The sequence below is a fragment of the Alligator mississippiensis genome, chromosome 1, assembly GCF_030867095.1.
Source record: "Alligator mississippiensis isolate rAllMis1 chromosome 1, rAllMis1, whole genome shotgun sequence".
Taxonomy (NCBI): Eukaryota; Metazoa; Chordata; order Crocodylia; family Alligatoridae; genus Alligator; species Alligator mississippiensis.
This window is the reverse complement of record NC_081824.1, coordinates 225,843,558-225,859,918: the sequence shown is the minus strand read 5'-3', so window position 1 is coordinate 225,859,918 and position 16,361 is coordinate 225,843,558. Positions and strand designations below refer to the sequence as shown.

Genomic DNA, 16,361 nt, shown 5'->3' with positions numbered 1-16,361 from the left:
GTTATTTCAGTTCCAATGTTAGGCTAAATTTTCAATTGATTCTTAAGGATGCAGCTGAATCCTATTGCTACCATTCTCAAATTTGCTCAAATTAAAATCTCAGATCACGGAGGTGTTTTCAAATCGAAACATGCACAGTAGCCAAAGTTTACATTGCAATGTCTAGAGTTACGGAATGAGGAGTTCCACTAAAGGAAAGTGTGTTGTATGCCTGAGACTCAAGGGAAAAAAAGAGGGAGGAGGCTGGCAGAAATTTGGAATTGGAGCTGACTTGTGAAGTAAATAGCCTTAGAGTTAGCATACAGGCTAAATTTTGTGCTTAGTTCCACCCAGGTAGTCCCTGTGACTCCAGTGAAGAACTACAGGCAGATTTGGTCCCTAGTGTATGGTTAGGACTGTAAATGCTGTTTCATTATGGGAACTGAATCTCTCTCCATTTAATCTGAAATTAGAGAACAGCAAGTTGTGTATTTTTTTCAAGAAATTAGCTTTCTAACAAAAAAAGTAGGAGCCAGCATGCACAGGGGAACTGCCTGTACCTTACAATGCCTATGCTTTCTTTATTGCTACCAGAATACCCAGGGAAGAGCTGTTATGTTCTCCTCCAGTATCCTGTTTATATCTAAATCCAATAGCATTGTCATGCTAGCTTTTGCTACCTGGAAAACACCATAATTCACATGAAGTTATGAATCCCCAGATTTTCTAGGCTTTCATCTCTGCCATGATAATTCCAAGAGATAGCCAGGCTAACTCAGCTAGACAGCATTTACAGAAAATGAATAGACTAATCGTTTCCATTAGCAGGACATGATTACAATATAATTGCAGCAGTTTCATTGCCCTCCAAGTGAAGATACAAGCCAAAAGTTAAAATAACCAATCCACCCTTCTGCCACCTAAATATAAGAGGCTGTGGGTAGAGAAGAGGGCTGCACATCAGGATTCCATTCTGCTCTGTCACTGCTTTGTTGTATGATCAGAGGCTTAGCTTCTCTGCCAGGCACTTTAAATGACCCCTGTCTCACAACAGGAGTGAGGCTTCATTTATTAATAATGTTCTTCGATAACATCCCAGATAACATTCAGTGCATTATTAGCAGCCATAGTAATAAGGTGACCCAAAATACCACACATTGGAGACTGGGCATTGGGCATATTCAGGGGTTTAGTAAATGTAAACTTTAGCTCAGTCTGGGCCATGCTGCCACAACTGGCACCTCCAACACATGCACAGTGCAGCCAATACAAATAAGGGAATGAATGACTGTTTATATGTGGGGGTTTGTTGGTTGTAGCTGTGTTGGTCTACAGACAGACAGACAAGCTTCTTTGGGTAGATGTGATATCTTTTATTAGACCAACTAAATTGTTGGAAAAATTGTTCTTTGCAAGCTTTTGGGCACGAACACCCTTCTTCAGACATGTTTATAAGTTGCATCTATGAACACAATAAACATTGGAACAAGTGGGTGGTGGGAGGGGGAGGGAGCATTGCTACCTTCTGAAAAGCTCTGAGTGAGCCCAGGGGTCCCAGCTGATATTGGGGCTGCCTTATCCTGTGAACATGAATTCCCAAGCTCATTTCTTTGATACCCAGATCAATAGGGGGCTCGGGTGGTATGGGGACGACAGGCCAGATCCTGCACCATGCATAAATTGGAGTAGCTCCATTGACTTTGAGCAATCTTGATTTCAATTTATTCAAGGTAAGGAGTAGATTCCACCTAGGTAGCACCCTTGATTTTAGTGGAGAGCTACAGGCAGCCTTGTGAGTGTGAGCTCTGATTTTTTTAAGTTCACCTATCTCAGGTTCTTCTCCAGTGTCCCTCCCAGACATTTCAGGTGACATTGTACCCTCAGATCAGGCATTTTCAGCAACCTTCTCCCAGCTGCAAGAAAGGAGAGGACAAAGGGGCAAAAGGGAGTTAAACAAGGAAGCAAGGAATTATGAGTATTTCCCAAATATAGCTCCAGTCCCATCTATAACCCTAAAATACTCACTTCCTCCCCTGCCGCCCATGATGTGCAACATACTTCCCACTCTATACCTTGTCTCTGTGCTACTTAACTCTTACTATCATTTCCTGCGGTTGCAGTCTCCATTGGAAATAGATATTACTATACGTACCGTCTTGTCACTGATGCAGAGGAGCAGCTTGGACTAAACAGGCCATGTCTGTGGGTCCAAACATCACACCGCTCACAATCCCCCTGCTTGATTCACTTCTGCAAAGGACTTGCTAAGGGGATAAAGCTCTATAGAACCTACTGGAGGCTGAGCCAATTTACACCCACTGAGGACCTGACCCATTAATGCATGCACTTGTGGCAGAAGGATAACTATAAGCATGGTAAGCTCCTGGCCTCCTAAGCCCTGCAGAAACCTATTTCCTTTTTTTACATGGGCTAAATGTAAAAGCAGAAACAAAGAAACACACCTATATAAACAGAAAAGCACAGACAGCATAAGGAGAATTGGGGCGGGGGGGGGGGGGCGAGGATTGACAGCAGGCTTTAAGTCAGCTAGTCTTCTGAGTTGTTTTATATTTGCAGCCCTTAATACTAGATTCTGCCATAGCATCCTGATGGAAATGTGAGTGGGAGACTTGTTGGACAATGTGGATTTTCCAAATGCCTCACAATTACAGAAACACCTGTGCTACATTATATTTTTCTTGCTGGCCCTACTGTAAAAGTCCCCACTGCTCAACAGTTCTCAGTGTGTCTGATTTCTCCCTTCCTCAGTTGCTAGGCACATGTTCCCTGGCATTAACTTGATCACCTCCCCCTCACTTCACCAAGCAAGTGGGGGGAAGAGAGAAGGCCCCTTTTTGACAAAGCCATGCAAAAATATTGGCAACACAGTCCAAAACCCCACGTGAAACTTACTTAGGATCTAAAGGGGTAATAGAAGCTAGATGGTGACCTGAGCCAAATAGGCATGTTTGCAAGATGCGTCTGTTTTTACCATGAAACACTTGCAGCTCATCCCTGTGCAACACACACCATGAGTTATTGCTCCTGGTCCCCACAGTTTCCTGTGGAGTCATGATAGGCCAAACACAGTGTCCAAGGAAACCAGTGGGAACCTTTGCACTGACTTAGTGGCCTTTGGATTTGGCACAACATAGCTTTGTTTCTCTCAACCCACATACCATCCAATTCATTCCTTATCCATTCCTGCCATGTCCTGGCCCATCACTTCAATAATGTCCCTATGTTTCCTCCTTAAGGTGTCATTATGCATACCAAGAATCTCCCACAAGCTGATTATCCCCCATCCACACCTCCCCTCAAACACTGTCTCAGTTTAAGAGCCCTGTCCCAAGCACTTATATTTGCAGATACGACAAATAAGTCTTCCATTTTTCCTGCAGGCTGCTTCCCTAACACCAATCCACCCAAGCATCTGAATCATCTCCTAAGCCTTGCTACCAAAAAATGGGCCTGATGTGTCATCCTTTATCATGAATTACATTGTGATGTGAACTGAGGGGTTTGCAGGAAATAATAAGCCCTGGTTCTGAGTCAGAAGATGTTGCATGCTAAGAACATAAGAGATTCCATACTGGGTCAGTATGCTGTTTCTCAGAAGGGTAGAGTGGATGCTTGGGGAAAAATGTATAAGCAGGGCCTATCCAGCCAGAGCTTTCCCCTGCCCCTCTTCCCTGGCAGTGCCCAGCCTTTAATATGTGCAATATGCAATACTCATTGACAGCTGTTTCCCTGAGCCTTCTTTGAGCACTGGGACTGAGTTCAATTGCAACCAGAAACATGCATATCCCTATACAATGAGGTGAACGGCTTGATTACATAAGGTTTGGGGCCCTTACCTAGGGAGCATGGCCATTCCTTAGAATGGAAATAGTGGGGCAGATTTGCAATGTTGGGTATACTTAGGCATGTGTGGGCAATTATGTACCCGTAATTTGGGTGTTGCCCCATGCACTAGTTAGACCCTCCTCCCCTCCCCCCTCCCCCCCCATGCAAGAGCATGTGTGCATTTGGGAACACCTGGATTTGGAAACATGGCATGGCATGGCATGGCATGGCATGGCATGGCACATCATGTCAGTCTGTGGACTAAATGCAGAAGGGCAGGTCTGCAGATTGGTGACACTGGCATGTGTACATGTAGGCACCTGGAGTTGAAAATGCGGCACAAGCCATTAGTCGGTGCACTGAATGAAGATGGGTGGCCCTACAGATTGCTAATGCTGGCGTCTGTACACATAGGCACATCTGCACATCAGCTGTTACTCATCTCTGCATGTTTCCGTGATAAAATCTGGATTGCCTAAAGCTGAGGTTTTTGCGCCAGTTTCCTTATCTAGGTGTTTATCGCCTACTGAGTGCATTTCAGACTGGTGTTGTTGAGTGCTCCAAGCCTATCTCTGTACCATAATGAGCTCAGATATAGAGAAAGTGGCAAATTACATGAATTTCTAACTTCATCTACATTCATGGTGATTGCTGGCCTGCACACAACTAGGTGTACAATGGGAGCTATTGCTGGTTTAGTTTTCGCTTTGACTCTGTGAGGTGTACCCTGAAGGGCTTGTCCTGACCTATCCTCATTGTCTTCCCTACACAGCACCTCCTCTTTCTCCACTGGAGAAATTACTATTGGTGCAGCTGCACTGCTGTAATGCAAAAGTCAAAGGTCCATAATAGCACACAAGGGACAGATGTGGTTAACCTCATGTGCAGCCACCTTTGATCCCAAGCCTGAGTCACCAGGCACCCATTTATAACCTGATCAATTGGGAGCAGCCTTCAGTACAAGTCTGGATCATGTGGTCAACAACGCATTTTCCTTCTCTTCCCCTAAAATCCTAATTTTCCATGAAAAAAATATTGACTTAGCAGATTTTATTTCTATTTTGCCAATAGATGATGATGATGATGATGATGATGTTTCAGGAAATGTTTTGAGTATTCCAAAATGTTTTGTATGTATTGCATTGTGGGAGATAAAACTAATGGGGAGGGGCGGTATCTCAGAAGACAATAAGGGCCTGAATTACAGCTTTCATAAGCCAATGCTCTAGGGAAATTCAATTTACAGTTGATCTGGCTCAACAGGACATCCTATGAATGTCAAAATATAACATTTTGATCACAAATGCCAAGATAAAATATTTCAGCATTTGCAAATAAAACTGTTCTGGAGTTTCCATTCCATGAAAAATGCTGAGGTTTCCATGTTTGGTTGTTTGGAAATGAACACTGAGATGTAAGGATGTCCTGTGAACCAGAGCTTCTCATTTCCTTCAGCTTGAATTCTGGTGTCACCCTGCTGCATGACTGTGGGCAAGTCACCTCACCTCTGTGCCCTCCCTTTCCATGAAGTAGGGTTAACATTACTTTTCTCCTTCATAAACATCTTGGAAATATATGGATGGAATGTGCTACAGAGATACACAGCCTTTCAGTAGCAACTGGCCACATACTTTTCCTGTAAAGTAGTGGTGCTCAGCCCCATGGGCTGAATGTGTGGCACAGAGCTGGTCCCCAGGCCAGATCCTGCCTGGTGTCATCACAGGGGGTTGGGTCCTAAACACAACGTATCGAGCCCCACATTGCCCTGGCCCTGTGCACCTGAACTATGCCCTGCCCCACCCCAACCCAGCCCTGCATGCCTGCATTCAGCTTGTAATGCCCCAATCCTGCACTCCTGCTGTAAAGTATAACTCTTTTAAATATGTGCACCTTATTCTTTTTTATCCAATGCAAACCAGCATAGATAGCAGTGATTTCTCCCTGTCCCTGAGATGTTAAGCTCTGTCTACACAGTAAACTGACTATGTTGGCAACAGTGCTCTCAAACACACCATGCTGTTCCACTTGAGCTGCCTCCTAACCTGGCAACAGGGTAGTCATATTACAGTGATGCTGCCAATGGGAAAATATGGCCGCACTGCTTTCTGTTTAGGACACACTTGCACAGGATCACGCAGAGTGCTGGAGGGTGCTACTGCTTGGCATGGTAAGACTGCCATGTAGACATGCCCTTACAGGAAAAGGCCACTGAGACACCTGAGCAGGCTACCATGTTGATGTGAAATTGGACTTAGGGGCAAGAGAAGGCTGTGGATATGGAGGAAAAGATTTACAGGAAGTGTCAAAAAGGCAGTATAGTGTGGCACCTTATAGATTAAGTCACTCAGAGACATGTGCCTTCATAGGCCACAGCTTGCTTAGTCAGATGCAATGAATGAACCTGCATAGAGTAGGGGAATTAAATGTAGATTGATTGGAGGAAATTTCATTCAGATGAGCATGTTGCAATCCATGAGTAGAGAAAAGTAGTTAGCCATGTTAGTCTGAATTTAGTCAGAAAGCAGGACACAGTGGCACTTTATAGACTAATTCGTTCAGAGGCATGAGCTTTTGTAGGCTACAGCCTACTTTGTCAGATGTGGCAAATGGCCCTGTAGAGAGCAGGGTCAAGAGAAATTTTGTCTGGCAGTCATTAAAAGCTGTGTTGAATAAGTCTGAAAAATCTCCAGCATTGGATCAAATCCAGCATACTACTGAGGACAACGGAACACATTCTAATTTTCAGTGAGGCCTCTTCTTATAAAAGGGCCTAATTCACCCCTCACGTTAAGGCCCTCTTACATGACAACAAGGGAACAGAATGTCCTTCGCATATATGAAAGCCAGGCTCCAAATTAAGTGTTCATTCATTATGGTAGCCTCAGTTTTTGGATATGAATACACTGTAAAGGCAGATGTGATTGCAGGACATGTAAGCATTCCTTGGCCAGATGTAACCTGGCTAGCTTGGGTAGTGACCACAATGAAAATGTGAAAGCACAAGTTCCATCCTCACTGATTGAACAGGTAAGTACCTAGGATCTCAGGCTGGCTTGTGTGGCCTGCACAGGAGCCTGTGCTGCTGTGTCTTCATTACTATTGATGCCTGAACTAGCCAGATGCCAGCTACCTTGAGGATGTGTATCCATGTTGCAGTCACTCTTCTGAGTGCAGGGTAGATGCTGTCAAGGTGAATAATCATGTAAGAGACAGGTCTTGAGTTGTAGTCACTGATCCAACCTATCAAGGCAGAATAGCAGGTCAGAGGGACCACCAGGCATCATAGCACCTGGTAACACTTAGCAGACTGGTGCTGTGTCCTTGCATGTCTCCTTAAACAGCACTGTGGCTTCCTGTATAAGATGGAGCAGTGAGAATCAAGTCAATCAGTCACAGGTACAGGAGGCTAAGGCAAACACAAGGACTTCGAACCTATGATTTTTCAAAGGGCGGAGAACCTGCTGCACCCATTGATTTGAGTCTGGACTATGAGTGCTCAAAATTGTGGGAGCCTGTCCTTTGGGATCTCAAGGTGGGCAAGCCAAAGAGAAGCTGCTTTTGAAACAGTTTCTCCCAACATTTGCATCTTCCTACAACCAAAAAGGACAGAGACCTGAATGAAAACAAGGCCTGGTCTAGAGTGGATGCAGTTCAAGATTGACGCCCGTCATGAAGAACACATAAAATATTCAAGATGTCTGAGGCTGGCTGTGTTGCATGTGATTCATAGTGTAAATACCTCACCTTTAACTTCACCATTGCAATTAGATTACAAAGTTTTTATTACGGTTTTAAATTCTGCCTTTATAGGTTGCTGCCCAGCTGTGCACTTAAAGCTGGTCTTATCACACTTTCAGAGCTCATCATGTTGAATGTTGCTTGTACAACACTGGATTAAGTTTAAGGGCTGTCTAAGTCAGAAGTCACTCACCCTTGCCCCACTAATGGATTCATACCCATTGGGACCCAGTGTCAAAGAGTAATGTGCCCTATAAACTATATTTATTGGAGTAGTGGCAGGAAAGAGGAAACCAGGTTGTTTGCTTGTTTATTCTCCTGCAGTATTTAGGTAAGAGGAATGTTTGTGAAGAATATGGCATTAACACGAGGTTGCTTAACTTAGCCTTACAGACTGTGATAGCAAACCTCAGTGGGGCACATATGAGAATTGAGACAGTGAAGCCTATAGGTCAGCCTCTGAGAGTCAAGTGTTTTGCACTGTGGAGGACCTCATACTGCATGCACTGAGGTGCAGACATTAAATCAGATCTCTTTAACATGCTTCTGGAGCAGATCCTCAGGACTCGTGTAAATCAGCATGGCTCAACAGAAAGAAATGGTGCTACCTTGGCTTAAACTGGCTGATGAACAGGCTAGTCGTCCCTATCTAGACAGTAAGCCTGTGCGAAGTGGCAAATATTCGATTCGGATTTGGATTCAGCCCATTCCCGAGAGACAGTGATTTGATTCGGTGATTTGAGTCACTGTCTTGGTCCGATTTGGCCGAATCGGATTCAAAGATTTGGCACAGATTCAGAAATTAGCCAAAGACTAAACAGCACAGAGCACAGCCATGGCTCTGCCCACCTTGCACAGCACAGTGGAGCGGGGGCTATGGGGCAGGCTGCAGCCACCTTAAAATTCCTCATAGCCCCTGCCATCGGCCTCACCCCCATGCCCTGCCGCTGCTCGCCCAGCCAGGGTGAAGCCGTGGCTTATCTGGGAGGCATGGGGAGGCTGCAGTTGCTTCTGCTGCTGCACACTCGTTGTCTAAGGCAGCGCGCTGGCACTATCCCACACCTCCCTGCCCTAGCTGGGTGAGTGGTGGGAGATTCATAGATTCATATTCATAGATTCATAGATTCATAGATGTTAGGGTCGGAAGGGACCTCAATAGATCATCGAGTCCGACCCCCTGCATAAGCAGGAAAGAGTGCTGGGTCTAGATGACCCCAGCTAGATACTCGTCTAACCTCCTCTTGAAGACCCCCAGGGTAGGGGAGAGCACCACCTCCCTTGGGAGCCCGTTCCAGACCTTGGCCACTCAAACTGTGAAGAAGTTCTTCCTAATGTCCAATCTAAATCTGCTCTCTGCTAGCTTGTGGCCATTGTTTCTTGTAACCCCCAGGGGCGCCTTGGTGAATAAATACTCACCAATTCCCTTCTGTGCCCCCGTGATGAACTTATAGGCAGCCACAAGGTCGCCTCTCAACCTTCTCTTGCGGAGGTTGAAAAGGTCCAGTTTCTCTAGTCTCTCCTCGTAGGGCTTGGTCTGCAGGCCCTTGACCATACGAGTTGCCCTTCTCTGGACCCTCTCCAGGTTATCCTCATCCTTCTTGAAGTGTGGCGCCCAGAATTGCACGCAGTACTCCAACTGTGGTCTGACCAGCGCCCGATAGAGGGGAAGTATCACCTCCCTGGACCTATTCGTCATGCATCTGCTGATGCACGATAAAGTGTCATTGGCTTTTCTGATGGCTTCGTCACACTGCCGGCTCATGTTCATCTTGGAGTCCACTAGGACTCCAAGATCCCTCTCCACCTCTGTGCCACCCAGCAGGTCATTCCCTAGGCTGTAGGTGTGCTGAACATTTTTCCTCCCTAGGTGCAGCACTTTGCATTTCTCCTTGTTGAACTGCATCCTGTTGTTTTCTGCCCACTTGTCCAACCTATCCAGGTCTGCCTGCAGCTGTTCCCTGCCCTCCGGCGTGTCCACTTCTCCCCATAGCTTTGTGTCATCTGCAAACTTGGACAGAGTACATTTGACTCCCTCATCCAAGTCACTGATGAAGACATTAAAGAGTATCGGTCCAAGGACCGAGCCCTGCGGGACCCCACTGCCCACACCCTTCCAGGTCGAGACCGACCCATCCACCACGACTCTTTGGGTGCGACCCTCTAGCCAATTCGCCACCCACCAGACTGTGTAGTCATCCAAGTCACAGCCTCTTAACTTGTTCACCAGTATGGGGTGGGATACCGTATCGAAGGCCTTCCTGAAGTCTAAGTATACGACATCCACCCCTCCTCCTGTGTCCAGGCGTTTTGGGACCTGGACCTTCGGTAACCTGGTCATAGAAAGAGACTAGATTGGTCAGGCACGATCTGCCCGCCACAAACCCGTGCTGGTTTCCCCTCAGCATAATTTGTCCTGCTGGGCTCTCACAAATGTGAGCCTTGATAATTTTTTCAAAGACTTTACCAAGGATGGAGGTGAGACTGACTGGTCTATAGTTGCCCGGGTCCTCCTTCCTCCCCTTTTTGAAAATGGGGACCACGTTAGCCCTTTTCCAGTCCTCTGGGACTTGGCCCGTGCGCCACGAGCGTTTGAATATTCCCGCCAGTGGCTCTGCAATGATGTCGGCCAGTGCCTTCAGCACCCTCGGATGGAGCCCATCCGGGCCTGCTGATTTAAAGGCATCCAGTTCTTCCAAATGACTCTGCACCACCTCAGGATCTACGCATGGAAGTCTGGCGCCTTGCTGCTGCCTCTCTACAACCCCAGTGAGAGACTTGTCGTGCCCCTCACTTAGGAACACTGAGGCAAAGAACTCGTTGAGGAGTTCAGCCTTGTCCCCCCTATCTGTCACCAATTGTTTCTGCCCATTTAGCAGTGGTCCTATTCCTCCCTGGGCCTTCCTTTTACTCCCAATATATCTAAAAAACAATTTCTTGTTGTCTTTTACTTGGGTTGCCATCCTCAGCTCCATGGTAGCTTTGGCCTGTCTAACTGCCTCCCTACAAGCACGAGCAGAGGAGGTATATTCATCTTTAGTGATCTCACCCTGTTTCCACTTTTTATGTGCTCCCCTTTTGGCCCTTAGGCTGCCCTGGATTTCTCTGGTCAGCCATGGAAGCCTCCTGGCCCCTTTCCCTTTTTTGCCTCGCTCGGGGATCGTCTTGCTTTGTGCCCGAAGGATCGTTTCCTTTAGGCACAGCCACCCTTCTTGGGCTCCCATCCCTTCAAAACTCCTACTCTGCAGTGCTTCCTTGACTAATCGCCTGAGTGCATTGAGATCAGCTTTCCTAAAGTGTAGCACTTTCACCCTACTAGTTACCTTACCCACTCACCGTCTTATGTTGAATTCTATTATTAGGTGATCGCTGTCTCCCAAATGGCTACCGATCTGGAGGTCCCCTATCCTGTTGCCAATACCAGATCCAGTATGGCATTCCCCCTAGTGGGACCATGCACCTCCTGTGTCAGGTGGAGGTCCTGTATACAGGTTAGAAACCTGCGTGAGCGATGGGACCTTGCTGTCTGCGTCTCCCAGCAGATGTCCGGGTAGTTTAGGTCCCCCATGACTACTGCCTCTTTAGCTTTTATGGTCTCCGAGAGTTGCCTCAGGAGCCCCGCATCTATTTCTTCCCCTTGGTGTGGGGGTCTGTAGCAGACCCCTACCACCAAATCCCTTTCTCCTTGCCCCCATGTAGCCTAACCCACAATCCTTCTACTTCCTCAGCCTTGGATTCTGTCTTGATGAGGGTTGATGTATATTGCTCACTGACATAAAGTGCAGCCCCCCCCCCCCTTCTTCCCCGACCTGTCCTTTCTATACAATCTATAGCCCTCAATATGTACCGCCCAGTCATGGGATGAATCCCACCAGGTCTCTGTTAGCCCCACTAAGTCATAGGTGTTTAGTGCAAGCAGGAGCGCTAGTTCATCCTGCTTGTTCCCCATGCTCCTAGCATTAGTATATAGGCACTTGAGCCCTGCGACTGGTGCCTTTGCTGCCCCCCCGCTCCGAGTCCCAAGGGGCCCATTGTTTCTTACCTTCTTGTTTCTTACCTGTTCTGTAGTGCTGGTCTCCCCATGGCTTTCAGGTTTCCAATGTTCTCCTTCTTTAGGCTGGGCTGTCCTTGTGGGTGCCACATGCTTTGGTGGTCCACAGCTTCCCCTGCCCTCGTACTCCCCTCCCCCCGACGAGCCTAGTTCTCGGGAGCATAGCCCCCACTCCCAGTGCCTTCTGCCACCTGTCTGGAGTTCAGCCCAGCCTGCCCCATGCAGATCTGGGGGCACACACCTGCTCCCATGCCCTCCCGGACTGGCAGTGCATGGCGGTGCATGGCGGTGCGCAGTGGTGGGGACCCCCTCCCTGAGTCCCCCCCTCCACCCTCCCCCACAACTGGACAGCTTGTCTCAGCCCCAGCCCTAATCCCTGCCTTGCTGTGGAGGTGTTGATCTTCCCTCACATGCCCCTTCCTTCCCCACTCCGCCCACCACAACAGACTTACCAGCTGGAGGCAACTGTGTTCCGCATGGTCGAGGACTGCTGCCTGTTTAGTCTATGCCTGAATCTCCGAATCAGTGTCGAATCTCTCTGAATCAATTCGGAGGCTTCCAATTCGATTCAGACCTTTTAATGGGTCTCCTGATTTGATTTGGATTCAGAGGTTCGGCCGCCGAATCAGGCCAAATCTCCTCCAAGTTGAAGCTTTGCACAGCCCTACAGTAGACAGCCAGAAATCCTGCAATGCGATCAGATTCCTTGTAGCAAACAGACTTCAACATAATCTTTTCTGGATCTTTTTTCTGACATTTATAGAGACATTCAGATGGTTGACTAATACCAGTGTCCTTCCCTCCACTGGGCTGGAGTATGACATGAAAGGATATCTATAAGTCCAAGGAATTAAGACAGGGAAGAAATTTTAATCCTAATGCTAAACCTCTGTCTGCTCCACATTTTAAACTGTTATTTCTATTGCAGCAGCACCAGTGGAGGCCAGACCCTTGTTGTTTTACAAACATACTTGAAGAGGTACAATCTAAATAGACAAGACTGAAAGGAAATAATATTCTTCCCCTTTTACAGGAGGAAACTGAGGCACAGCAAGTTTGAATGGCTTGCCCTGTTCACACAGTAAGTCTGGGACAGAGCTGGGAAATGAACCCAAGCCATAAATCCCAGTCCAGTGTCAAAACAATTGTTTCTCACTTGCAACAGAATACCTGGTTTAAACTAATGTTATGGAGGGTTTTTTTAAATGATAAATAGAGGACAGAATCCACAATTAATTAACTCAATGGGGGTCTTTTAATGGTCAACATTTTAACTTTTGTCACTCAGTGACTAGACACCAGTTCTCTGGACTCCAGGTTAATTATCTTCAGCAGTATACAACCTTCCCACAAGGAATGTGTAGTGATGAAGGCAAGGAATTTCACATGGTCACAGAATGACTATCTGAGAGTCCTGGGCTAATAAAATACTCTATTTCCTCCATTAATTGTGTCCACATGGAGCTGTAACCAAGTAGCTGAAACAAATAAAACCAAAGTAATATTGTTTCCTTTTAAAAATTTTCACTTAATTTGTGGAAGAGGTTTGGACTCATTAAAAATACTCTATGTCCCATGAGACCTTTTTAAAAAAAAATTCTTCTCCAGGTCTCTCTAACAATCCCAGTAATACATATAGCAGCACTTCTCTTCAGCAAACACAATGACTGGAGTCCACCTCTCACTTGGGTGCTTAGGTAAAACATAACAAGGGTTCCTGTCTGGCTTCTCCACTGAGGACTCTCAAAGCAAGGCAAACTAGCCATGTCTAGTGGGACGCATTGCTGCCCTCAGATGACCAGGTAGTGTTGATGACTAGCATCCTTTCATCTCCAGCTCCCTAGGAAATTCCACCCCTTCTGTCTGGGCCATGACTTAGCCATGGTGATACAAATATTGGTCACCCTGCTGCATGTGAATCTAACTATGTAAACAATATATAATCTTCAGCTAGTGCAAAAAGCACCTTGCCCTCTAGTTTTGACTGTTTTGAGCATATCAATCCCTGTGCCCTTGTTCATCCACTGACTCTCAGTCAACTTCCATAGCCAGTTCAAGGCCTCTTGATCCTAACCTTCCAAACTATTAATGAATTGGTGTAAAAGACCATATAACTACCTACAAACCACAGACAAAACTGGAATAGTACAGATGGCAAAACATGGGAGAACTGAGGATGAATCAGTCTTGTTTGAAGAGATTAGGGGGTGACCAAAAAAAAAAATGCCTCCCAGAAAAGATCAAACTCATTCAGACTCTCACACCTTTAAGGAATGCTATAAAATCTGATCTGATATAATATTTTAGCCTTATCAGAATGATACTAACAGTACCCAGCTGCTCTCATTTTTTATCTTCCTCCCCTAGAAAAAGAGACCATTATCCAAGCAGAGGTTTCTATATAATTAGAGGAAGGGTCTGGCCTGAGATGGAGGCTCTGAAAAGGTGGCACTCATCCAGTGACTTGGATTAGATGGTGGCTAATGAGCAATGCAAGGAGAGATGTAGTGGGTCAAAAATAAGAGATATGGATACTATAGCCAGGGAGAGTTGTGGAGGAATTCATTGAGAGATGGAGGATGAGGAATGGTTAGAAGGGTGAGATTTATAGTGGGCAGAAGTAGGTGAACGTTCCTTCTATACATGAAAAAATTAGATGTCCACCTTTTTTTTTAAATATCAAATAATTGAAAGTACAACCTCAAAGGGTACAGCTTTGTTCCACAAAAATGAAAAAATGGTAAAAAAAAGTATAAGAAACTAAAATAAACCTTTCATGTCTTAAACATTTTAACCAGATCAGTAGCTATGTATTAGTTTTGCTGCATTTAAGTTATGGCTAAGTTACAACTGTGCATTTAAACCATTTAAATTTGCATGTAAAAACAACCCCATCATCATCATACTGGAATCCCCTTTTGAAAATAAAGGTCAAAGGCCTGTATCCACCCAAGCTTCACCTTACCTCATGTGTTAATTGGCAGTTTTGCAAAGACATGACCAATGGCTGGAGTCGATATTTTCCTCGCAGCATGTGTCCCTCCATTCGGTTCCATGGTAACCCTTAGGAAAAATAGTACTCTGGTAGTCTATGGTAATGGTCCAGTACATATCAGTAAGTAACGCTTTTGTCAGCTGCAGTGTTATGGACCATTACTTTGTACTCCAGGAGTATTTTTTGCCAAGGAGACAGATGTTGATGCTGCCTGCAACAACTTGCCTTTCTGTTTAGCAACTGGAACAGCTACTGAAAGGCAGTTACTCATCTGTGAAGAAGTGGGTCCAAGCAAGGAGTATGATGTGCCCATAAAATTGGATCATATAGTCCTCTCTGAGCTCTTGCTTCTCCTGTGCGCTCAGTTGCTCTGTAATGGAATTTATGCCAATGTTCCCAGGCAACAGCCAAAACTATTCTGGAGGGCATCCCAGCCAAGAGGTGTAGAAGAGTTTAGAGGCTCCCCCAGTGCTGGGTCACTCCAGTTCTTCTGACTGGTTTTGCTCACTTTGTGAAGGGGAAGCCACATCTGGAAAATTACTGGTGTCCTGCTGTTAACTGTGGACACAACTGGGAACTGAAATATGGTCTTGTAAACTGTGATTAGATCTACAAAGTAAACTCTCATTATGACCTCTCTTAAGGTCTTTAAAAACACATTTCCTTAACTGCTATGGTTATAGTTGAGTTCTTTCATTTCAGTAATAACATCATCTTTCACATTTCCTTCTCTTCCTTTTCTTTTTTTTCTTATCATGATCTTTTCAATCATAATACAAATTGTTCAACCTTTTTTTTTCAGTCTTATAACTTCATTTAAAATGCAAGGGTATTAACACAGACCCACCCATCCTAGGGGAAATGCAGATTTCAATATCTTCTTAGCTTTCTATTAGATAGAAATGAAGGCTGGAGCTATTCTAGAGCATATTAAAATATGCCTCTTACAGATCTTTAGTTTTGCATTGCTGTTTGTTATAGCACATTAGAGATACCAAAATAGCAAAGTCTGCTTAGGAGAGGCACTGTAGAGATATTGGCCTTGCCCTGAATGTTTCAGTCCAATGACAAAAAGGGTGGGAAAAGGTGCAGTGGTAACGTGACTTACTCAAGGTTGCTCAGTAAATCAGTAAAGAGACCAAGAATATAACCCTTGTCTTTTAACTTCTGGACCTGTGCTCTGTCCATAAAACCACACTGCTACTTTTGATAGCATACAAATCTTCCATCTTTATGCACTACATACTCCAAACATGGCTGTATCAACTGTTCTTTTTCTCATTTGGAGGAGCAAATGCAAAACATCTGCCCTAAAAACATAGCCATTCTCCTTCCCTGTCTGTTGGTAATGGATGGCAGCACATATTGGGTAAAATCCTAACTTCAGTAGGAAAACTTCAGCAGGCCCAAGATCGCACTCACTGACTATACCTGGTCCTGGAATATTATACCCTGCTTTGTAGTGAAATCAATTGATCACAAAGAAGTGACTGCCAGGCAACTGAAAAAAGCTAGTTCAAGATCACTTTTTTTCTTAAATGACTTTTCTGAACCTATTTTAACTTTTCCATAATACTGACAAGAACAACTAGTGCTGTCACTACCAGAATAACAGCAATAACAAAACTGTTAATTGTATTGCAGTTTAATTTGTATGCTGCTTTTCATAGACAAAGGTGTAATAATTAATTAGATGCTTACTACTTCTTCCATTTTACGGATGGGAAAACTGAGGTAGATCCTGTCTTATAGCCA

At 45.3% G+C, this 16,361-nt stretch overlaps 2 long non-coding RNA genes across 2 annotated transcripts in view; one reads left to right on the top strand and one right to left on the bottom strand.

The window, feature by feature from the left end:
• LOC109286488 (uncharacterized) overlaps window positions 1–16,361 on the top strand; it is a 200,863-nt gene that overhangs the window by 129,367 nt on the left and 55,135 nt on the right. The gene's annotated exons all lie outside the window — the stretch shown is intronic.
• Window positions 1,317–15,026, bottom strand: LOC132247613 (uncharacterized). The gene is made up of 3 exons (XR_009458896.1): window positions 14,577–15,026; window positions 12,064–12,297; window positions 1,317–1,892 (listed from the first exon to the last, which is right to left on the bottom strand). It is a non-coding gene; the product is annotated as an uncharacterized LOC132247613 (long non-coding RNA).